Source organism: Lissotriton helveticus, chromosome 2_1 (assembly GCF_964261635.1).
Source record: "Lissotriton helveticus chromosome 2_1, aLisHel1.1, whole genome shotgun sequence".
NCBI lineage: Eukaryota > Metazoa > Chordata > Amphibia > Caudata > Salamandridae > Lissotriton > Lissotriton helveticus.
In genome coordinates this window covers 1005484686-1005510369 of record NC_136059.1, presented here as the reverse complement: position 1 = coordinate 1005510369, position 25684 = coordinate 1005484686, and the positions used below count along the sequence as shown (strand labels likewise).

Genomic DNA, 25684 nt, shown 5'->3' with positions numbered 1-25684 from the left:
TGCTTTCCCAAACATTTCTTGAGGACGACCATTAGCCACACACTACTGTAAAATGACCAAAGATAATGGTCCAGTGGATATTGCTAAGTTGCCTTTATTCATTTAGAAAAACAAATTATTTGTTGTGATCTGTTTTCTTCAAACTAAGCCAATTAAAAATAGAACCGCTTATTTGGCAGCAGTCCTGCCCCAGTGAGTAAGCAAAGTCTGGAAGTTCATCTTTGCCAGAAAGAAAGAATAAAGTGAAGCATGACTGTACCACAGGCGATGACGTGGCTCAGTGCATGTCTGGTATCCCTGCTTCTGCATATTATTTCTCAAAGCCTCCCATTGTAGTCTGCTACAAACACTCTGTGTCCCAACAGTGCCTGTCTATGAAGAGATCCTCCCAGGAGCAAGCTAAAGTTATTTTCACCAACAGTAAGATTATATTGCTTACCATGTTAATAGTATTGAACAGCAAATCCACAATGATCTGCAGGCATGGAAATCTGAATTATCAGAAAACACACAGTAGCTGTCAGTCTGCCACGGAACGGGACTTCTGAAAACAAGTGAATTATGCAAATTTCCGAAGTAGTTCTTTAAAATAATACACATGTGATGTTGCTCAAGTCCTGTCGAAGCAGATGTAGCCAGCACTGGAGTTAGTAGTTAAAAAAACACCACAGCGAGGCAACAGCCCGGTTATATGCAGTTTATTCTACATTCTCATTTCAGTGGTGTCTGTAATTTGTGAGTTTGGAGAAAATGCTTATTTATATTGTGGAGCATTAACTCTCTCTTATGCATCTTTCTATAATTACCAGCTGCATAGGTGGCTGCTGAGCTCTCTCCATCGTGTTAGGGTCCAACAATATGTGTAAGTATATACAAATAGTACAGTTTGTGCTGGGATACTTCAGTCTCTTACTGTCATGGCTAGTATTTTTTATAAGGTGAAGAAATGCACCACCTAGTGGAAATGTCAAGTTACTACCAAAGGCTGGAATTGTTTTTTTTTAATATGTTAATAGAATTTAAATTGGCAAAGCACCCTTCTTCCAAGATGACTGCACATGGTACTATTCTGACCAGAGTACCAGACTCTGTTGTTGATGTGCAACAATTTTACATCAGGACCCATCTCAATCATCACCGAATAATCTTCCGGAAAGCCTCAGTTGCAGGTTTATTACCGAAAATGTGCTACAAGTGTAACTTGCAAATTAAGCTAGCTGTGCACTCTTTGTAATTTTGCATTGCAGAAGGGCGTTACACGCTTACTTATATCCCCCGCTGTAGTAGTAGTACTCTTTACATGAGCTTAAAGTCTGTGCTGGGGCTATTGTCTTTGGGGGGGCTCTTGTTTACAAAGGGGCAGGGGGCATGCAAGTGCAAGAATCCCATTAGCAAACTCAGTGTCCCCTGGGATGCATGCAGCAAGTCCCTCATCACTAGAGGACACCAAGAACCACCCGAGACGGACTAGAGGATTTGATGCGTCACAGACAGTGTGGTGGTCCTTTTGGTCCCACGGAGGGTCCAGCCAAGGATAGCGTTCTACTCCTTGAGCAGGAAGGGGCATTGTTCGCTTCCTAAGTGCAGTCTTGGCGTCCACACCCAAACCCTTGTTATTACAGTTAATTAAGGTCCTGCTAAGGAATTTGTGCCTTTTCGCCTACACCTGTAATGTACGGAGACTAGGGCCAGCATTAAGGTACGTGCAATCAGGTACGGAATTCAATTTTAAGGGCGCCGTCATGTCCCCTTTGAAAGGGTGGGCTAGCTTTCAGCATACTCTCGTAGTCCAGCTTCGGTGTCTATGCACTGTCAAAGTGTGCATGAGCGGGCCGACATGTCGCACTCTTCACTTTATAATGACACTCACAGCCCTGCTTGCATTCAACGTTATTGGTTGAGGTGCCCAATTACGCTAACCAGGGTGGGGTCTGACTTTTTGGAACATGTCCAACGGGTTTATAGACAGGCCCGGTTCTAGCGGGTGGGCCAGGTGTGCCAGGCCCACCCAAACATTACCTTTAGCCCTCCCAGTCAGCAGAAGAGCCCATGAGGATGGCCAAACATTGGGATGCCTTTTCACTCATTTTACATTAATTATCAATCTGGGGTAGCATTTGAGAAAATGCTGGCTATTTGTTGTAGTTTTAACAGTGTGCACAGGCATGGAAATGATACTAAATAGAACTATGAATACAAGTGTATGTATACATTTGTACCATGACTTTTCCATCTGTTTTTACTATATTTAATAGTCCGGAATCTTTGCAGTTCTAGAATCCATTTAAAAGTGTTTTCCATTTATATTTGCTGTTTGAATTAGGTACAAATACGGGCTAAAAATTCTTGCTTTAGGTGGTTTTGCTAATTTTTGTACCAGCTGGGACATTAAAATACCAGTGGTGCCAGTGGAAAATGGGCCAGGTGGCAACCCTAGTCAGGTGTAATTAGGGAACCTCTAGAACACATTTTAAAATGAATACATTTTATAAATACTGTTCTAAGTATGCACTGTAAAGGGAAAAAAAGGCTAACTTTGGGGGATTTTCTCTGTTTTTTACACTGGCTGAGACATTAAAATATTCATGTTGGAAGAGAACAACAATGTGGCAACCACACCTCAAGTCAAAGGCAAGCTGCAGTTAGGTGGTGTGTATGGCGAATTGGGGGCAGGGTGTTACCTGCCGATGATGCAGCAGGTGCAGTGGCACCAGAGCCCAGACCTATGAGCGTCCTTTTGCAGCTCAATTATCTAACATAATGTGTATTTGTAAAATTCACGTTCATCCAAGGGTATCTTGGCACTGAATAACAGATGTTTATAGTTACCCAACTCGAAGGATGAAAGGCTGGCCATGAACCTGTGAGCATGAGGCCACTACAGTGGATGCATTAGTCCAACAGACCCGGCTGTTTCTGTGTGTGGATTCTGAAGGTGTTTATATATTTTATTCTGTGTATGATGCACACAGTAATATACTGTAGGATGTGACATACATTATAAAATTCCCCTAGTGGCAGTGCATGCCTCATTGCATAAGCAGCCACAAGTGAATCAAAAATGTCTGAGCAGTATTTAAGAATAAATGTGGAATTATCCTCTTCAGGTGAACACATAATTGTTCATGTAAAACTAAGAAAAACAATTAAGGATCTCCTTTCATATGCCATCAGCACCCTAATACAAGTGGTATCTAAAACAGACATTTTCAACCTTCTTTTATAGTATTAGTCAGGTTTTATTAGGGCTTTTATTATAACTTCAGTCATGTCAATTATTGTGGTGTTATAGGGGGTTAAGATCATGTGACGTCACTTCGTTGGAAGATTGAGGGTCAAAGGTCATATGATGTCTCTTCTTGTGATGTCATTAAGGTCAAGGATGTCTGTCATTTCTACTACCCCTGACATTTTGGTGAATCGATGTCCATGTGTAACTCTAGGGCTTTTAGGTCTACCTTCAGAATTGTTATAAATTGGGCCCGTTTTGGCCCACCCAAACGCACCCTAGGCCCACCCAGATAAAAATTCCTGGAACCGGGCCAGGCCATAGCACCCAAATGGCTTGAGAGACCAGCAGGGCCTGATGGTTTTCTTTCCACAAGTTAGAATCCTGCACACTGCAGGTATTGTGAAACACCGCAATTCACTCACTGTACAAGATAAAGAAAAAAGCCTGCATTTAATATGCATTCCAGGGACTGATATTTCCTTCAGTGAAGCCACGCCCTCTTTTTTATTGGAGTTGGAATAATTAGCATAACGAACACTAGCAGTACTTGGGAGTCGAGTGTTTTTAACACCACCACTTTTTAATGTGTCTTATCCTTAGGGCAACACTACACAAACTGTGCACGTCGGCTCCTCAAATGGCCAAAGATATGGGAACGCGGTGGGTAGGGCGTTGCCTCTCAAGCACGCGCCAACACTAACAGGAGGGCGCCAGCAGGCCTGGGACACACACGCTCCAGGTAATCACAGGATGAGGCAGCTCTCTCCGAGCTTTCAAGTATCTCCGTTTCATTCTGGGGTGGTTTAAGCAGGCCAGGCATTCACGATGCAAGTTGAGATATGTAGCGGTTTCAGCTATTATGAAATCGAGATTACACATCACAGAATTCAAATATTTTTTTTGAACAGGATGTACTACTCACTCAAGGAACGGTAAATCTCGAGAGCTCTGCTTTCTCGTTCCACCCTCTGCAACAACGTAAGGCCAGAAAAAATGACTGTTTTTGCAATGAGACTGTCATAAAAAAAACTTTTTTTTCAAAATAGCAACAGTTAGCACCTTTCCAACAGCGTACAGCGCCTTCTTCTGGGTTGTAACCATTGTGATTTTTTTTATCAGATCGTTTTTGAATAAAATTGCTTAACGTTTTACCTGCTGTGTTCCGAGTGGAAATGACGACTCTGGCGAGTTTTAGGCTACCAGAAAAGGGTAAAAGTTTAAAAAGTCTTCAGAAGGTGCAAGGAATCTTTGTGCTCTTCATTTAGCATTTTACTGGGAGTCCTACTTTAGAAGTGACGGTGACCAAACATGCACAACAAGTCGCTATGTAGTTCTTTTTTGGCTTTCAAAAGATAGACATCTTAGGACCCAACAATACTTCCAACACTATACTAGAACAACATCTGGTGCCAGGTTAACTATTTAGGACTTGCACAGTTATCCAGCCTTTGACCCCACTTTTCACACCCCACCTAAAATGGTACTTCCAAAACAAACTCTGCCCCTGAACACTGTTTTGTCGCTCCCTCTTCTATTCAGACGGATGTTTCGCATCTGAGCTCTCACCTGATGCCTGACCTACACATGGGGGCACATTTACAAAGAATTCCCACAAAGCAGCACATCAACTTTTGCTGTGCTGCTCTGCTTGAAAGGAAGAGTGCAGCACAGCGCCATAACTGCGAAGTTATTGGACGGTTTTTCTCTCTCTCACTTTGGGATGCCTTGCACTATAGAACAAGGGTGTGTGTGTGAAGATAAACATAGGTTTTGCCTATAAGCAAACCCTTCCACTACAAATATTATGCTCTAGCATACTTTCATACTCATAACTTTTTATATGTGCTGTACAGAACACCACACTTGCAAAGTTATAAAGATTGTGATCAAAGAAAACTATTCACTAATGTTATTTCCACCTGAGAAGTCATTCGATTTTGGCACAAATCCCTGTCTACCAATGATAGCAGTAGGGATTTTAGTTACAACCCATGTGTGGTGCATGGAAACACGCATGCACCACCTATGCAGTGAAGGTTCCTCCATTATGGTGGATGAGCGTCACCCCACTACTGAATGAAATGATAACAAAATGTTTTTATTATCATTTTATACTGCGTCCTGCAGGCAGCCTGCGAGCGGGGACAGCCAGCCACAGGTGCTCACCAGGGCGGAGGGGGGAGTGGTGGGCACTGCTAAATGCACATGATGGTTTGGCCGGCCAAACTGTCATGCGCACTTAGCCTTTTTCCACCTAACTGTGTTAGCTTTTCTCCACCTAACTGCTATTCCCAGCATGTGAGCAGCAATGGGATTGGGAGCTTGTAGCCTGCACAGTGTGTACAGGTTCCTTACAATGACGCGAGGGTCGAGAGGAAAGCAGCGGCCCTGGAGCAGGTAAGTATAATCTGATTCATTTTTTAATTGTCTCTTTGTGTTCCGCTCCCCCCGCTTCACCACTTCACATTACGAGCGACTGCTCCTGTAGCTATAGTTTGTCCTCATGATGTAAACTAGCACAAAGCACTACTTGGTGTAACTTTGGGGCTATTTTCCAGCACCAAACATATTTTGCACAAGAAAGTTAATACCAAAATCAACACTTTGCACCGGTTTGTGTCAGTTTTGTGACACAAACAAGCAAAAAGTGCTGCTAAATTTTGTCCCTGGTGTTGTTCATACAACAGCCGCCATCCGACCTGGGCTTTTCCAACCTGGAATTCCGTTCCTCAAAACCTCAGTAGCTTAAAGCCCATGCTTTGTTGGAATCTGTATTCATAAAATGTATATCTTCCTCTCATATTTAAATTGCTGAAAGCTGCCAATCACCTTCAATCAATGAAACTCCCGCCATTACATATGATGAAAGCCACCTGTTTAAAGATCAAGGAATGGCTGTCTACATTGAAATAACCCCTGGGCGAAGGTAACATTACATTATCTTGGGCACCTCTGTGAGTTCTTTCAACCCACTGTCTAGCTGTAGAAGAGGGCTCTGAAGCATGCCCTCTCCGCCTCCCACGTATAAAGTACTTATGAGTGGGGCTCGCCCTCTCCCTCGTACACCCTGAACACTCGTCATTTAGTTCACGGTATGGTCTGCAGGGAGATTGTTTATGTCACTATGTATGATTTTGGGATGTTTTCCTACTGGGCTGTACAAACTGGCATGCCTGGATTTGCTGGGCAGGATTTGTACACCGGCCAAGAAAGCAAACAATTTTGCCATCCCACAGAATAGAACAGAAAACCTGTAGTGCGAGTTTATGGCAGACTAGAAAACTGAACGAAATTACCAGAGCCGCGCCCTACTCTTTGTTAAACCCTCACGAATTGCAAGCATTTTCCAAAATCTTTTAAAAGCGTGAAAGAGACTTGTTTTGACTGCTGGCTAAATCGATTCTTTTGGGCACCGTGGTTATCTTTGTTTTCTCTATGTAGCACACCTCTGAGGCGCAGCGACTGATTTCACAGACACCAGACACAATAAAAGTTCATTACAGACACCCTGAACAGTTCCACGTCTACTGAGGAGCAAGGCGTGGTGCCTGCCCTCACATGACACGCCTAGTTAGAAGAGCTGTTAGAGCCCACATTTTTTAAAGAAGTGAATCATTCGTTTCCAGTGACTCATACTATAAAATCAGTTTCGTAGTTTTCCATGAAAGGCAGCCAAAAGAACATAAGAAGACCCAGTTTCAGTTTTTCCCCCTTTTTTATGTTCTTCGTTTCATTTTGTCCGTTTTAACCAAAATAAGAAACATAGCGTTTAATTGCCAGGGACTGTAATACACTTGCAGCAACGCTTACAATTTAGTAACGGAACTCAGCTACACTCCAGTTGTATCCCTTCCACGCCCCTCTCCACTTTAAACAAATTAAACTTCCCTCCAACCCCGCCACGACTAGAAGCACACCACATTTGCAAGCAAGTGTGCAAATGTTTTCAAATGAGAAACAAGCTTGCAGACCAAATGGAAGAAATAAACTTACTGGTTTCGATAGAGACGTCTTCTTCTCTGCACTGGAAAATCGGGAGAAGAGCAGAGCCTTTAGCATGGGAGGTTTATGTAGTCTGCCAGTACCACACCTAGAAACAGAGGAATGTGCCTTCTGCATCAGTGATTGGACGCTGGTTGTCAGAAGATTTAAATAAACGCCCCCTCACCCAGAATCATAGCTGACTTGTAATACTCTGCCTAGAATTCTGTCCCTGCCCTCAACATAGAGACTGAGCAAAGAATATGATGTCTGTCGATTCATGAAAAAGGAAACTGACCCAGTGCATCAAGCAAAGAGTTACATTAAACGATTTCCCACCGAAGTAGCAGAAGTCAGCTTTTCATTTCTCAGCTGTCTGCATCACATTTTAAGCAGATCCAGCCAAACTATTATACTTTGATAGGAGCTATAAATCTAAGCCATGCATTTAATATGCTGTTTTTGTCAGTATCTCTTGCTTAATTCATGATAAGGAAGAAACCCAAGCATAAACGGTGCATAGCTGTGCAAACGAAGTCTTCAAAAAGTGCAGACATCTGTAGCTATCTACCAAACGTTCATCTCAACAGTACCAGCAAATGTACATCAAGAGGGTCATCCCTCATCAGCCATTGGTCACTGTGAATGAGGAAATATCTTCCACATTTAATTCAGTAGGAGTATTGTGTAGTTTTACATTTTGCAGGGATGATTGGCAAATGGCTTCATATTCAACATCACAGCTGAGCTAACAAGCCGCTGTTGGTCCCCAGAGGTTTGTGCAACTGATGGAGCAAGGTTTCACACGTAAAGTCCATTGCTCGTACTCAACCCTCTCAAAAATAATATTAATGAACTAACATGTTTTGTCTTATTGATATTGCATTACACAACATTTTAGGCATCTAGGGGAAGCTTGCCAATGTGCTTTTACTAACTATAATCCGCTTGCACTAAACTGGCTGCTGCTACGCAGGATTTTCTGCTGCGCATGCGTCTGTAATGCCCACGTGATATGCTTGGTGGGAAAACTTCTGCTTCTGAGCAATAGAACTAAGATGGACGTTATGTGTCCTAATGTGCAAGAAGCTTGCATCGCTGCTTTGCTAAGATGTTTATTTTCGCTTAATATTTAATGCAATAGTATAAAATAAAATAATGGGAATAGAGTAGAAAGAAGTGGTATACAGTGCATTCATTTATTCTGTGTCTCTAAAACGGTTTCTTTTCTATTTTTACATGTTACAAAATAACAGGCCTAAATGCTTTGCTGAACTCCATCTTTGGAGAAACTGTGCCTGCGCGACAAGTCTTGAAGCCACAGAAGCTGTAGCCTTGAATCTAAGCCAAGACGGACATGGTAGGTGGAGAAGAGTGAACTCCTCACCTTGCTAGAGGAAGCTGAATTGATTAAAATGTTTAATATGATTATTGATACATTTCACTACCGAGCAGAATAAAAGAACATGGGTGGATAAAGTTATGGGAGGGAACGACTTGAATACATGATTGACAAGTTGCCTCAAGAGAAATATGTTGTGATGGCTACTCCTCGTTCTTGTCCAATAAAATTGTGGGATTCACACATTTGCAACATTTGGGGGTGGTACACTGTCCTGAAAAATAGTATAACTAGGGTAGGCTTAGTTAGTTAGATTGACCAACTTGTTCGAATAGCTGACCTGGCACTGACCCAACGCACTCAATAGGTGATCGGGAGCAGAGTTTCTGGTGGAGCACTCTGTCAGAAGATTCAATAACCCAATCGGGGTTCTGGGGAGGAGATTGATGACCCAATTGGGGGTTCAACTGTTAGCTGCAGAGAGGATTTACAACGCTGGCGTTTTGAACTTTAGCTGTGGTGCAAGTCTTAGCCTGTGGTGGTCCTGTCCTTATCCAATTTGGTCCGTATCCTGTCCTGGTTCTGATTCTGGCTTGCACCTGTTCTTTCCTGCTGGCACCTAAACTTTGGGATTCTATTCCTTTGTCTCAGCATATGACCAGGGTTGGTTATCACACCGAAATAGGTAACTATAAAGTGTGGGTTTGTCATTGTTCTGTGGTTCTGAAAAATCTGGGTTCATATTATAGTTCTGGACTCGAGAATAAAAACTTCGTCGAAATAGGACGAATTTGGTATCAAAAGACCGAGAATGACGAGTACATCAAGTACATGTATTTTCGGCACATTCGAGTGACGATTTCACCTCGAAATCGTCATTTCTAAACCCTTAGCTGCATGTTGCCCTTTACATAGGCCTTAATCCAGTCGAATTTGATTCCACAAGGACACATACTCCTTAATCGACTTCTTCCTGACCCCAGTACAAGTTAGAACCATTGCCCCAGGCCGAGCTCGTTAGGTCAGTTCCCTCCCAGTGGCCGAGCAAGATAGCATCTAAGCCCAACCAGCCATAAAGCCATTTCAGCACGCACACCTGCCATATCTCGCTCACATCTTTCTCCACTCCTTCCTTCACTTGCTTTATGATGGGGAGGTGACCGTTTTTATTAGGGGTCCAGCGATATCTGATGAAATGTTGAGCCTTGCCGGATGATTTGTTATGAGCAGCACGACGTGAAATATGTACATGTCATCATGACTCTGCTTTTCTTTTGTAAACAGTAACCATAAATGAAATACCACGAATCCAAGGAATGTATTGCTCAAGGCTGAATATTAGGTATAAGAAGAGAAGCCTGACTTTGTGAAAGTGTGCAGTCTCCTGAATATACTGGTATTGTACTTCTAGGACCCTGTCACCTTGGTTGCAGCCAATAAACTAATCTTTGACTTCACCTGGAAGACTCTGAAGTTTCTGTGGGTCTGACTCAGGAGAACCCGAGGTCTCTGGTGTGTTGATCCCCTGGCACCGCTGGGTTACCGGTTCTGTACCGGTTCTTAAAAACCCAGTACCTCATTTGGCGCCCAGCATTGGGGCGATTCCAGTGGTACCAATCAGCCTGAAGATCGTGAGGAGCTTCGTGTGAAAATTCCGGCGGAGGGCCCACCACCTCATCGACCCCTGCATGTCGACGTGGTCCGAAGGTCTTTACTGCGAGGTTCCCCGCTTCTCGACGGCTACAAGGACTGCTGCCCTGGCTATCGCCCTGATGTTGGACCCTTGAAATTTTCGGTAGAGCGAAACGCTGAGACGAGTCTTCTGGTGAAGCCATCGATATTTTTCAGTTAAGTATAAGCGGAGCGTCTCCTAGTCCTTAGCTGGACTTACTTTTTGTTATCTTAGAGATACATAAAGGTTTTTATTGGTTCTTGCAAGCACCATAACCGAAGGATTCGTGTTTTCACGAGCAATATCGTAATCGATAACTCCTTCGAAGTTTTGGAACTAGACTAGAGAGAAAGGATGCCTAGTCTTAGACTCGGGAATTTGTTTTGTCTTGGTAATAATAATAGGGACTCCCGATTGGAGGACTCATGTCCGGTTCCTCCAGTTGGAACTCCGACTTACGAGCTATACGTTAAACATGGAGTAGGCCCCATCGTTTACAACGAGGTATGGATTAAATACACTAGGAAAGACGGTGTTTTAAAATGGCCCCAATATGGTAGCTTTGATTCTGAAATTTTAGACAACCTTGAAGTTAAACTCTTCAAAAAGAAAGCCCGGCCGGCGATGTTTGACTCTTTCCGCATATGGCGCAAAGAAGCCAAACAAAAAGAAATTAAATTAGCTAAGAAAAATAAGAGAGAAGAGGGACTTTCAGTAATGCAAGCTGCCGTGCAGTTTAAAGATAATGAGGAAGATCAGATAAATGAACAATTGCGCAGGCAACGTAAAATGGCAATAGATAAATGCTATCCAGTTTTGCCGTCTCTTCAGCAAGGGACAGTAAAAGAGCGTGAAAAAGACCAATTAATGTCGCAATTATTAACTTCACCACCGCCCTATGCGCAGAATGCTACAGCACCCCCACAACCTTTAGTTGCACAAGCTGCGCCTCTGGCTTTTCCACAGCACCCACCAGCTGTTCTTCAGCTGGCTCCTACTTCTTCGGTGCAGCCTCCTCCAGGCCCACCGACCACTTCTGTTTCACCTGTGTTTTCTACGATTTTGCCTACTGTACTTTCTACAAATGCCCCTTCTATGATTTTGCCTAATACCACATCTATTATTCCTCATACCTCTTCTGCCATCTCTGCATCCGCTTTATCTCACCCCGTTCTTTCATCTGTTTGTTCTTCCGTTTCACCTTCCTTTCGGCAGAAAATGGCCAGTACTGTTACTAATCTTCTTTTACCCCTTTTCGGGTCGCCTGCTACGACCCCTAACATAGGAAGAAGACAGTTGCGAAGTCAACTGCCCGATTATCAGGAGAGAGATTCCCTGAATAGTTTAGCTCGGAAATGGGTCTTGGACACTGCAAAATATGATTTACAGTCTGTCATGGAAGTTTTCCATCAATGGGAAACAGCGACACAGAGATATGTGTTCGAACAAATGTGTGTCTTTCTTGGCGAAGATTTAGAGGACAATGATCAGGATTGCCTCCCACAAGAGATGTGTCGTATAAGGTTTAAGTTTAGTCTGGGTATGATTATAGGTCCAGATGTAGAAGGAGCAGTTGAAATGCTATTATCATATCGAAGTAAGGGAAGTACTTCTGGGTCACCATCGGAATCTAGTGCATCTAGTAGGAAAAAGGCACGACAATACCCTATGAGAGAAGTTCCCCCACAATGGAGAGAGGGTGACGCGACAGCTGTCCCACCTGTCCTGCCCCACTTTCACCGAGTATGGGTACATGTTCCATGGAAGCGAGCTGAAGTTTTAGCACTCAAACAAACACTACCAGATCCGCGTAAAAATCCTGCAGGGTACTATAAAGAATTGTCGCAAACTGCTGGGTCATGTATTATGAATTTAGCCAATATCGATATGTTATTCGGGAACGTTGTTCCACAGCCTTTATGGGGAAAAATTCGTCATGAAGATCATGATCAGGAATTAGGTGACACGTGGGCTAATATTACTACTGCAGATGCACGACAAGTTGGTGGTGCCAAGCCTGAGCCTCTGATAGCGGAACTACCTGGTAGAATAGTAGATTACATGAAAACAATAATGCCTGCAATACGCGTAAATTGGGATAAGTTATCTGCATGCAAGCAAAAGAAAGAAGAAACTGTGTCAGATTTCTTCACCAGATTTGAAGAAACATTCATTGACCACAGCGGTCAAGACATGACCACAGAAGGTGGTCAGAGATTGTTTGTCGATAAATTTGTGCACAATCTACTTCCAGACTTGTGTAGAAAATTGAAAGATTCAGAAAGTTCTTGGGCAGTCTCATCTTCAGCCCAGATATTAGCTACCGCACAGTACTACGAGAATAGAGACAAGGATGAGAAAGATAAAGTAGAGAAGAAAACAAGAGAACTCAAAACGAAGGTTTTGCTACAGCAAGCCTATCCGCCACGAGGTGATGGTAATAAACATAACAATGGTCAGAATAACTACCGGAACAGTTTTCAGCAGCCTCAGAGAAACTTGCAGAGATTCGAGTACGATCAAAACCGCGTAGGTCCCAATCAGTGTTTATACTGCAAACAAGAAGGTCATTACAAGTATGACTGTCCTGCCCTGCCGCAACGTACAAACGAGTTTTCTGGCGTAAGAGGTCGTGGTAGTCAGCAAGCGCCTAGAGGTAGAGGGCGTGGAAACACCCCTCAGGACGCACGTCCCCTTCCACCACAAAACTCTATGAACAGGTTTGACCAGCAAAATAACGTATCTGACAGGACAGCTCAATACTACGTCGATGAGTATTACACAGAAAATGAGCAGTGGGAGAGTAATGATTGCTAGGATAGCCTTAGACAAGGAGAGGGAGTTGTTTCAGTTCCAGTAGATCAGAGTGGACCTTACGTTGAGGTGATTACATCGGGTGTGTCAGAACCTTTTCTGTTGGATACTGGTGCTGCAAAGAGTTCTATTATGCACTCCAAACTCCCTGGCGCACCTTTGTCTGGCGAAATGAACGTTTCCGTAGGTTTTTCTGGCGCCCCGGTTAGAAATCCGATTTCTGACCCTTTATCTCTTTCTGTTGGTCCTTGTGAATTCGAAGCACCCCTTATTTTGACAACAGGTTGTGGTGAAAATTTGCTAGGATTAGATTTGCTAAAAAGATTGTATGCGACTTTGTACTGTTCTCCCTCAGGAGTACAACTGACTTTAGGTAAGAAAGTGGTTTCTCCAATGTATTTGTCGAGAAATACGCTTCCAGCAGAATTGGCACTCCTTCCGGATATTCTTTGGGCTACTGGTCCAAATGATGTAGGTCTTTTAGAAATTCCACCATATGTTGTAACATTGAAGTCGAATGTCAAAATGCCACGAATTCCCCAATACAGAATATCCAATGAGGGCGAAAAAGCTTTGCTAGCGATTGTTCACGAGTTGATTGAAAAAGACGTAATTGAAGAAACACGAGGCAATGTTTGCAATAGTCCTGTTCTGCCTGTTTTGAAACGAACTGACCCTTCTCAGCCACCTGTGTATAGATTCGTGATTGATCTTAGGGGAGTAAATAAGATAGTGGTGCCACAATTCCCAGTTGTCCCCGACATTACAACATTATTGACTATGATTCCAGCCTCTGCATCCTGGTTTTCGGTGATTGACCTGAAGAATGCTTTCTTCAGTATCCCGATTGCTGAGGAAAGCAGGGATATTTTTTCCTTTAGTTTAGGTGGTCGCAGTTTCCGCTTTAAACGCGCTCCTCAAGGCTACTGTGAAAGCCCCTCAATATACAGTCAAGCTCTGAAAAGTCAGCTCGACGCAATGATTTTGCCCAAAGGTTCCACCCTCGTACAGTACGTGGACGATTTGCTCATAGCTGCGGATACTGAGAAAATATGTAAAATGGCCACGTTGGCACTACTGCGTCATCTATGTGATCTACATCACAAGGTGTCACTTTCCAAGCTTCAATATTGCCGACAAGAAGTGACCTACTTAGGTCATCTCTTATCGAAGGAGGGAAGGAAACTGACCCCAGAAAGAATTCAGGCAATAGCTAAATTAAATGTGCCAAGAACGCAGAGAGAAGTACGCGCTTTCTTGGGCATTACATCGTACTGTAGACAGTGGATTCCAAATTTTTCGTTATTAGCCAAACCCTTATTGGCACTAACGTGTACAAATACACCCAATCCCATTCCTTGGTCCGATGAGTGTCAGAAAAGTTTTCTCGAATTACGCACAGCATTATGTTCGGCCCCTGTGTTAGGTAACCCCAACTACAGTAAACCTTTCACATTGTATGTCCACGAGAAGGGGGGTTGTGCATTGTCCGTGCTGACTCAGTTATACGGAGATAGACAGCGGCCATGCGCCTATTTTTCGTCAACTTTGGATCCGGTAGCACGAGCATTGCCAAGTTGTCTAAGGGCCACAGCAGCAGCAGCTGTTTCTATTCGACAGTCTGCAGGGCTAGTAATGAATAATACACTAATCGTGATGGTCCCGCATGCAGTAGACACATTGTTAAATAGGACCAAGACACAGCACTTAACTAGTGCTCGACTGTCCAGTTATGAATTGACACTACTAGCAAGCCATGTGCACATCAAAAGATGCAGTACCCTGAACATAGCCACCTTGTTACCAATTGCTGAGGAATCGGATGCTTCAGAACAGCACGATTGTTTCCTCAGAACGGAGGAGGAGACAAAAGGGAGAGTTGATCTATTCGATACTCCTCTCGCCGAATGTGATGGTACATTATGGGTGGATGGTTCATGCTTTAAACTCCCAAATGGTAACGTGACTACAGCGTATGCTGTCACAACTCTGCACACGATCGTTGAAACTGCGCGAATACCACATGGTTCAGCTCAAGCCGCCGAACTCGTGGCGTTAACGAGAGCGTGTGTGTTATCAAAAGGAATAAAAGTGACTGTCTATACCGACAGTCAGTATGCTTTTGGAGTGGCTCACAGTTTTGGACGACTGTGGAGAGAACGTGGGTTCCTGACGTCGCATGGAGCTAAGATTCAGCATGGTCAGTTGGTGAATGAGCTTCTTGAATCACTGACGTTGCCCCTGAAAGTAGCGGTCGTGAAATGTAGTGCACACAAGAAAGTGATTGATGATGTTGGTCGTGGAAATGCATTTGCTGATGAAACTGCTAAGGAAACGGCAAAGAATATGATGAGCCGAATGTATGTTGCGAGCCCAGAAAGATGGACTGATGATGTTGGAATATGTGAAGACACGATAGAAAGTGTGAAGTCCATCCAAGCTGAGGCCACGGAGAAAGAGTTAAGCATGTGGAGAGAAAGTACAGGGAGAATGGATGCAAATGGTTGTTGGATTGAATCGACAGAGCAACAAAGATGGTTGTTACCTGATGCATATGTGCCTGCAGTGGTTACAATGGCTCATGGGATGGCCCATATCAGCGCAAAAGGGATTTGCGACTTGTTGGCCCCAGTGTGGAAGAATTCAGGGATTCCCAAGTGTGCAGAGAATGTTGTCAAGAATTGCATGGTATGTCTGAAGCACAATCCTGGTAGGGGGACCCCAACTCCAGCTGGTCATTTTGCACCTCCTACGTATCCGTTCGAGGTTTTGCAGCTAGATTTCATACACATGGAGAGGTGCAACAACTTAAAATATGTGCTCGTGGTTGTTTGCGCCTTCTCAAGGTGGGTAGAAGCCTATCCCCTAAGGGACAATACCGCCTTGTCCACAGCGAAAGCCCTTGTGAAAGAGTTCTTCCCCAGGTTCGGAATGCCTAGAATGGTCTGGTCGGACAACGGAAGTGAATTTGTGGGTTGTGTGATGAAAAGAGTGTGTGAAGGGCTAGGTATTAGTCAGAAGTTCCACGCTGCAAATCACCCCCAATCAGCTGGATTAGTGGAATGTTACAATGGCACGCTTAAACTTAAATTGGCCAAAATCCAAGCGAGCACGGGTCTTAAATGGCCTGACGCTCTACCCTTAGCACTCCTATCCACCAGAACGACTGTGCATTCGCGAATGAAACTCAGCCCCTATGAAATAATCTTTGGTCGGCCAGCCAACATATGGGGAGTGCCTAGGCCCACGAAGTTTAGCGAGCTACAACACCCCATTTTGCTCGACTATCTGTATGAATTGACGGCTAAATTGCGTGTTTTATATCAACAGGTCCACAACACCTTGCCTCCGGTTTCCGAGACACCGGGTCACTCCATTGACCCCGGCTCCTGGGTACTGGTCAAGAATTTCCAGAGGACAAGAAACGACCAGCCCAGATGGACCGGACCACACCTCGTTCTCCTGTCTACAAGGTCGACCGTTAGAGTGGAGGGGAAGGCCAATTGGGTCCACGGGATCCATTGTAAGAAAATACCTTTCCCTCTGCCACATGACCAATGGGTCCGGACAGGAGGCACTGACTCAAAGCGCACAACTGATGAACGCGTAAAAGACGCCAAACGTGATTGTGAAAATGGGAACATTTTTCAAGAAACTACGCCGCCATCAGAACAATTGAACTCTGTGGAACCTGAGCTACTCTTTCCGGACCAGACAGCACCCGGGAAAAGACGCTATAATTTCCGACCGAGAAAAACAGACTAAAGTAAAAGTGATTTATTTTTTTGATCCGAGAGAAAAACCTGTGGACTAATAAAATAATACGTTTTTCCTTCCAAAATGCTATTTTGAAAGTGCAGATTCTCCCATCTAGGTAACTTGCTTATTTTTGTTTTTCTTGAACCGCCATCCGGGTTCCGCTGCTAGGGTCGCGGTTGATTAAAGACTTTTGGGTGCAGCTGACAACAATAGGTTGCTGGTTCCAGTTGGTCGAAGGGAGCCACCCTAGACTGACGGAAGCGCCCTTTAGCAGAAACAACCTACCGCCGCGGGCAGCACCTTAGAGAGGATGGAGTTTCCTGGTGTGGAGAGAACTGCCAAACAAATGAACTTTAAGCAGAGACTTTTGAAAACAATGAGAAAGAGAATTTTTATAATAATGTGTATTTTTATGCTATTTAGCGTAATGGTGTTTTTGATAAACTATGTTTTATTCTCTTTTCATGTGACATTCACGCCTACTGCATCGCCCATACCTCCCCCTACTGTTTCCTCTCATTCTTTCCACTCTTTGCCTGACCACGAATCAAGTAGGAGATTAGAGTTCATTAATAACTCCTTCGTTCAGCTATTACACCAACACCAACTTGTAATGAACACAACCAACTGTTGGGTGTGTGGTCTCATGCCCCACACCACGGATAGAGGTATCCCCTATTTGGTCCTGCCATTTAGTCGCAATGGGTCAGTATGGGCATATAGAACAATGTTCATATATGCATGAGAAATCCAACCCCTACGTTCGGTAAAAGACAACCTCAAGACTAGCGCCCTAGTCAAGGGTATAGTTGACATGATCAAGGAAGTAACTTCTTACGAAGATACCCCGGATGATGAGATACTTGCATATGTAGGTTGGAATGTGACCGGATATGGCGCTACATTAAGTGAGAAGCAGCAAGCTAAGAGATCGTCCCCTATCTGGATCGTACCCCATCAAGGTCACCTGTGTCTGCAAGGTATTGGTAGGAATCCCAGAGCTCAGCTAGGGAAGAGTGTCTGTACAGAAACGTACGTTTTTGGATCTCAGACTTCCCCTGCCTTTTTAGCCGCAAAGGGTACTTATTTTATCTGCCATGATAGAGCCTATACATGGTTGCCCCCTGACTTCTCGGGCTCATGTTTTGTTTCATTTCTGCTACCTCCCACCTACACAGCAGCGGCGGATTACCATCGGACAAGGGTAGTTCGAGGTGTTTTTAGTAAAGAAGACACTGCGGGTCAAGAATTTGGTGACTTTGCAATGGGTGTTCTGCCGTTCTGGGGAGCCATGGTTAACAGCAGAAACATAAGGCAATTGACAAGGGTAGTTGAATCCACCGTGATTGAAACTGCTGGTGCCCTTAGTAACCTGACTGCTGAGCTCCAGTCGGATCGACTGATGACCCTTCAGAACCGGGTCGCTTTGGATGTAATACTTGCGGACCGGGGTGGGGTATGCAAATTGATCCAGTCCAGTTGTTGCATTTTTATTCCAGATAATGCTCCAACAGTGTACGGGGCCATCTCCAAACTGCATAAGATTTCCGAATCTATTCATGTGGATAAAGGAGATTGGTCATTAATGGGATGGTTCTGGGGACTGATATCTGCCTGGGGATGGAAAATTCTGATGGTCATTGGGATGGTCTTAGCCATTCTTTTCCTGTTCTGTCTATGTATACAGTGTGCTCCTGCAATATGTGGCCTCTGTGCTACATCATGTGTAAGGAAGCCTGTGTCAAGACATGAACTCAGCACTAGAATGATGTTGCAGCAACATCTCAATGACTTTAGGAATATAGATCTGGACTCAGATTAACATGAGGATAGATTAATTGCCTATGTAAGGGCAAAAGGAGGGTCTGTGGTTCTGAAAAATCTGGGTTCATATTATAGTTCTGGACTCGAGAATAAAAACTTCGTCGAAATAGGACGAATTTGGTATCAAAAGACCGAGAATGACGAGTACATCAAGTACATGTATTTTCGGCATATTCGAGTGACGATTTCACCTCGAAATCGTCATTTCTAAACCCTTAGCTGCATGTTGCCCTTTACATAGGCCTTAATCCAGTCGAATTTGATTCCACAAGGACACATACTCCTTAATCGACTTCTTCCTGACCCCAGTACAAGTTAGAACCATTGCCCCAGGCCGAGCTCGTTAGGTCAGTTCCCTCCCAGTGGCCGAGCAAGATAGCATCTAAGCCCAACCAGCCATAAAGCCATTTCAGCACGCACACCTGCCATATCTCGCTCACATCTTTCTCCACTCCTTCCTTCACTTGCTTTATGATGGGGAGGTGACCGTTTTTATTAGGGGTCCAGCGATATCTGATGAAATGTTGAGCCTTGCCGGATGATTTGTTATGAGCAGCACGACGTGAAATATGTACATGTCATCATGACTCTGCTTTTCTTTTGTAAACAGTAACCATAAATGAAATACCACGAATCCAAGGAATGTATTGCTCAAGGCTGAATATTAGGTATAAGAAGAGAAGCCTGACTTTGTGAAAGTGTGCAGTCTCCTGAATATACTGGTATTGTACTTCTAGGACCCTGTCACCTTGGTTGCAGCCAATAAACTAATCTTTGACTTCACCTGGAAGACTCTGAAGTTTCTGTGGGTCTGACTCAGGAGAACCCGAGGTCTCTGGTGTGTTGATCCCCTGGCACCGCTGGGTTACCGGTTCTGTACCGGTTCTTAAAAACCCAGTACCTCAGTACTGTTTTCCCTTTCTCTTACCCACTCTCTGTTTAAATGCTTAACGACATTTCCTCTCCAATTCGTGTTGTAATGTTTATCTTTTCAAATCTACATTATTCTGAAGAATAAGAAGTTAATATGAGTTCATGATTATAAATCTCCAAAATTTACTTAGATAAAGATTTAAAACCTTTCCCGAGTTTGTGGTTATTCACGAAATGCTAAATGTTATTGTTTGCTACCTATTTTCTCTCTAACTCCCTTGATCCTTTAGATCTATAGGTATCGGTGACTTGGATTGGTAAGATAAATGGTATAAAAATCCAAATGGTAAACATCCTCAATTGATTAAGTGTAGGTTTACTTGTTTAATGTATACATAGATATATGGGCCCAGGTGAGTATGTTGGGCAGGTGAGCCCCCGCTCTATCACAATCATTGCCCCAACTATCTTTGGAGTCCCCCATTCTGCTGTATGGATGCTAAAGAAGAGCAAACTGCCAGGGTGGTGGGTGAGTGCTTGAGCGAGGCTTACAAAAAAAAACTACACTGCTAATTAATATGAGTAGAATCCCCTCCTGAAAAATGGCCACCAGTAGATTATGATGATGTGGTACCCCTCTTAAATGATGGAATTCCTTTCACAATGCAATTACAATAAACACCCACTTCTGGAAGCCTGCCCCCGGGTAATCATCTTGCCATTAAATGGCATGATCAGTTAATCATTCAAAGTGGGGCTGCCATAAACATGTTTGCCCAGAGCTGTAAATTGTTGGGGAAGCTTGCCTTTAACAAAGGAGTTATCCAATGGTTCAGTGTCCTTGAACAGAACACTAGCAAGGTCAGTGTTGTCATCTGATTACATGGTGGCCATCTTATGGGTCGCTGTAGTTCTTCTTTCAAGCATGCAATGGTATAAGATACAAAACTATAATTGTGTCGAAATGTTTGCATAATTTAATGGATTGTCAAATGTATATTTAATTTTTACTGAAGGATTCCGAAAAGTATAGTTATGCAATATTTATTAACGTTCAAGTCTCATACGTTGAACAGTACTAAGGTCCAGATTTCCTCCAAAATGAAACTAAAGCATTGCATCATGGCAGGCACTTGCTTTCAGGAAGTCTAAGGGCCTAATTTAGATGTTGGTGGCACCATGACGGAGTGGGCTTTTTTTGGTGGTCCTATCGCCCACCTACCTGGCGTTCCGCCCGCTCTATTACAATGCTGGCGGTTTGATGGAGTAAAGACCGTCATGGTCCTGCCGACTCCGCCAGAGATGTTCGCCTGCGTCGATGGCGCAATAGGCCAAATCGTCCATCAGTGGGTGGACCGCCACATTCATAACCCAGCCAAACATGATGTGCCGCCCGACGACGTGACTGTGGCAGTCAAGTCGGCGCACCTTAGTTTGCGGGTTTGGGATGGATATAAGGTACAAACTCACCTTTACTCACGTTTACTCTCCTTCACAACCATGAACCCAATCTACCAGTTGGTGCCCCTGATCCTGCTGAATGAGGAAGAAGAAAATCAGCACCATTGCGGACAGAATCGACAGTAAGCAACACCGAAACCTATTACCTCTTCGATTGCCAAACAACTGAAGTGCTGTAATCATGTGTCAGAAAATCATACTTACAAGCAATAGCATACCAACGTGCAATGCAAATGTTTGAAATGTTGATATTTAATAAATGTAAACAAACAACTAAATCAGAACAATTAATATAAATATTTGGTGCAATCTACCTTCAAACAAATTTACACTTGCATAAAAGATACCAAACCAAAATATTAAAAAAAATACAAACAGGTATGTTTTAAAAAAAGTAAGACAAATGTAACATCAAAAACATATGCAACACACATTGGGAGAAGTGCAATGCAATATGATGTACAAATTGCACTACACAAGCTGAAACCTTTACCTTATTCATTAGGCTTAGTGCAAGTGGCCCTTCCTAGGACGAAAGCCCGTACCTACATCAAATGGCCATCACATACTACGTTAACCAGTGTATGCACCTAACCAAATACACATTAACGAATCTAGCAAGAGTACATGCCACCATGGCAAAAAAAGAAGTACTTCACATTTTAGTTAGAAAGATTGTTAGGAATTTTATTGACACAACAAACTTGGCGAAAATAAAACAATATATTTATTTTCCAAACTGAGATGATTCTCTCAAATGATATGGCAAACTGCTCAAAAAAGTTCAAAAAGATCAATTGTCTCACATTCCTGTGCACTGGCACAACTTGCCTCCTAAGGGATTGCCATGGGAACCTCCTCAGGAAGAGGCATCTATGTGGTAGAGCAGGCACCTCGAAATCTTACATGGGAGTGGGTATGTGAGTTCGGTAGGGGGTGTTTTAGGAGGGAAAGGGGGATTGGATTTTGGCAGGGAAACTCAGGGCCTTTTTCTCACCGGAACATTTGGGCTTGGGAGGGGGAAGGGGGGATTGGGATTGGGCAGGGGAGCTTTTTGACTTTTTTTTGTTCGAACTCCGCCTTTGGAGGGGAAGGGGGGTTGGGTTTTGGCATGGGTGCTTCTGGCCTTTTTTTATCTGAACATTTAGGTTTGTGAGGCGAATGGGTGGGTTTGGGTTCCTGAAGGGAGGGCTTCTGTTTTTAAGGGGTAGTCTTAAGAGAAGGAGGTGTTCTTTTTGATTTGGGAGAAGGGTTTGGGACGTGGAGGGCATTAGGGCAAGCATAAACAGGACATCCTCTTGCAGAAAATGGGTGAGATGTGGGTGTCTCAGTGGAGGTGGTGGTGAGTGTGTCTATCGTGGTTGTGCTCCGTCAGTGGTAAGTGTGTCTGTTGTGGTGTGTGTGCTGCCGCGGGTGTGTCAGTGGAGAAGGTGGGGAGATTGTCGGTGGTGGTGGTTGTTGTGTAAGCATGTTTGTCAGTGAGCCTCTGTTTCTTATGTTTTTTCCTCTGTGTTTGTGTGCTGCTTGTGCCTGTTGAAGTGCCTGTATGCAAATGTGTGCATGTGCTTTGGACAGGTGTGAGCATGAGGAATGACGATGGGGCAAGGATTGGAGGTGGGGAAGGAGGTTGGGCAGGTTGCAAGGCTATGGTCACGAAGGAGGCCAAAGCCTGAAACGACCACTGTATGACGTGCTAACCCCAGGATGGAACTCAGCTGGGAAGTCTGCCCTTCAGTGTTCATGCAGGGGAGGCCAACAGCCTCCTCGCTGTGTGCAGCCATGGCAACAGGGACAGGGGGTGAGGTGCCTAGGGGAAAGTAGATAGTGCTCTTTTTAGAAGTGCCAGGCTGGCCAGATGGGGGAAGCAGCATGGAGGGTGGAGATGGGACTAGGGCTGGCTGACAATGATACAGATGTCTAATCCAATGGAAAACCTTACGCAGTGTAAAGTTAAGATCACAAATTCTCACTGTGCGATAAAAGATCGCAGTGTCAATGATAATCAAGTAGTCAAAAGTTGTGGGTTGATGAAAAAACAATTTATTTTAAGCTGGTTTCCATATCATATTCCATCATATGTTGGGTCAATCACAATTTTTGAATCACTGCGATCTTTTATCGCACAGGGAGAATTTGTGATCTTAACTTTACACTGCGTAAGGTTTTTTCATTGGATTAGACATTTAGCGCCTCATGGACAGGAGGTGACCATCCTGAATTCCCATACCTGTTTACCCCTTACTACCATTTGTTCAATTTTGATTACCACGGAGTGCAGCGGTTCTTCTGTTTCTGTTTCTAACGATACAGATGTAACACTTCCTATCAGATACCTCTCACTCTATTTTTGATCTCCTACTACCCACAGGTTATTCCATATTCAGGAATGACAGAACTGAAAACACGGGGGGAGGTGCTGCAGTCATCTTCAGAAACGCCCTCCAACTTAAGGCGTCTCCTATCAGCCCCCCCATACCTTTGAATGCCTTTCTCTTGAGCTTCAATTGCAACACCGTTCACCGCTCAGATTCCATATCATTTACCGCCCGCCTCGTAGTGGCTCTTCATTTATAGAAGATCTCAAAGACTTCATCAGCGACCAATACTCTCAAAGTGACAATCAGACCATTGTGGGTGACTTCAATCTCCACTGGGGCGCACCACAAGACTCCCCTGCGAACTCACTGGCCACCTTCCTCTCTGCAAATGATCTTATCCAACACTGCACTGAATCAACCCACTCCAAAGGCGCTATCCTGGACCTTGTCATTTCTAAAGCAGGCATGCTTTCTACTACTACCCCAATTCATGTAGGTTGGTCTGACCACCACCTCATCCCATTCACTCTTCAACTTTCACACTCTATAACTCTTGGCCAACCCAAGAGAGCCATCTCCTGGTTCCGTGATGCCAAAAACATTGATGTCGGTCCCCTCTGTGAATCAGCCTTGCTATCACTTCCAAGGCTAGACCCGAACATAGCTGTTGACGATCTCACCTCCCAATGCCTCACAGTTCTTGCAGCTGAAATTAATAACGTCGCTCCACTCAAAAGCAAAAGGATAAGGCCCACCCCCTCAGCACCGTGGTTCAACAAATCCCTTTATGAGGAAAGGAAGCAGCTAAGATTCCTGGAGAAGCATTGGAGGCAATTGCCTTCCACTGACAATTTAGCCATGCTTCGCACAGCAAGATCCAAGTACCACAAGCACATCTTCCTTGAGAAAGCGACGCACTTCAAAACCCTCCTTGATTCCGCCAAAAATAGACCCAAAAAACTATTCGATCTCATCAAGACTCCGAGCTGCTCTCCCCCAACCTCCAAGGTGGAGGATTCTACAAAGAGAGCAGCGGATTTCGCTATTTTCTTCGATGGAAAAGTGAAATCACTTGTGGATCAGGTTGCTCATCCTACACCTCCAGAGGAGCGCAAATCCTTAGCCATTTGGCAGAGCTTTGACCCCATATCTGAAGATGCCCTTCTCAAGTGCATACGCGAAACAAAGCCCTCCAACCATTCTCTTGACCCTATCCCCAGTGCCATTGCCTTTGACTTCTATACCCATTCCCTTTCCTATTGGACCACTCTGATCAACCTCTCCCTCTGGCAAGGCTCCCTTCCTGTCTCCTTCAAAACTGGGCAGGTCACCCCTCTGCTTAAAAAACCCACTGCTGATGCGAAGGACCTCAACAACTTCCGCCCCATCACTAACCTTCCCTTCCTTGCGAAGATCACAGAAAGATGTGTAGCAAAACAACTCTCTCGTCATATCAAGGACAATGATCTTCTTGACAATTGTCAGTCTGGCTTCATGCAAAACTGCAGCACTGAAACAGCCCTACTGCAAGTGGTTGATGACGCGCTGAGGATACTCGATTCGGGGGGGTCCTGTCTTCTAATTCTCCTTGACCTTTCTGCAGCCTTTGACACTGTCAATCACAACACCCTCCTCAATATCCTTCAACAGAGAATGGGCATGGAGGGCACTGTGCTCAAATGGTTTGCATCCTTCCTCTCTGACAGATCCCAAATGATCAAAATAGCGAACAGTCTTTCTCCTCCTGTGGCGGTAGGTCAGGGTGTTCCTCAAGGCTCTATACTTGCACCCACATTGTTCAATCTCTACTTAGAACCACTGGGAAACCTCCTAAGCAAATCCGGGATTCACTATCATCTCTATGCAGACGACACTCAACTCTACCTCAAGGTTGCCTCCACTCATGATCTCTCCTTCCTAAGCTCTACTCTGGACTCCATCCAAAACTGGATGTCAACTCATCAACTGATTCTGAATCCCTCCAAAACTGAATTCCTCCTCTTCTCCTCCTCACTCTCTCCCCCCCCCAGTTCAATCATGGATGGATCAGATGAATCTACTAAACAATAAACCCATCATTGTCGACAGCGCAAAATCCCTTGGAGTCATTCTAGACAAAAAACTCAATCTAACTCCCCACATCAATTCTATTGCAAAATCTGCTCGTTACCAACTGCGCCTTCTTTGGGGAATCCGACGCTTCTTCCCGGAGCAGGACCTTATAACCCTGGTGCAATCGCTGGTCCTCTCCAGACTAGACTACTGCAATTCTCTTCTTACTGGCCTCCCCAAATCTCACCTGTCCCCACTTAAGTCGGTTTTCCATTCAGCAGCTCGCTTCATTTATGGGGCCAAAAGAAGCGATCACATCACACCGATGTTATCCACCCTCCGCTGGCTTCCCTTCG

General features: G+C 44.2%; 1 protein-coding gene across 1 annotated transcript in view; it reads right to left on the bottom strand.

Annotated features, from left to right (window-relative positions):
• The window catches only part of LOC144818405 (annexin A1-like), a 198721-nt gene extending 191435 nt beyond the window's left edge, over window positions 1-7286 (bottom strand). The window contains exon 1 of the mRNA XM_078675778.1: window positions 7226-7286. The gene's annotated coding sequence lies outside the window, so the exon portion shown is untranslated. The remainder of the gene's footprint in view (window positions 1-7225) is intronic.
• Window positions 7287-25684: the final 18398 nt, after the last annotated feature.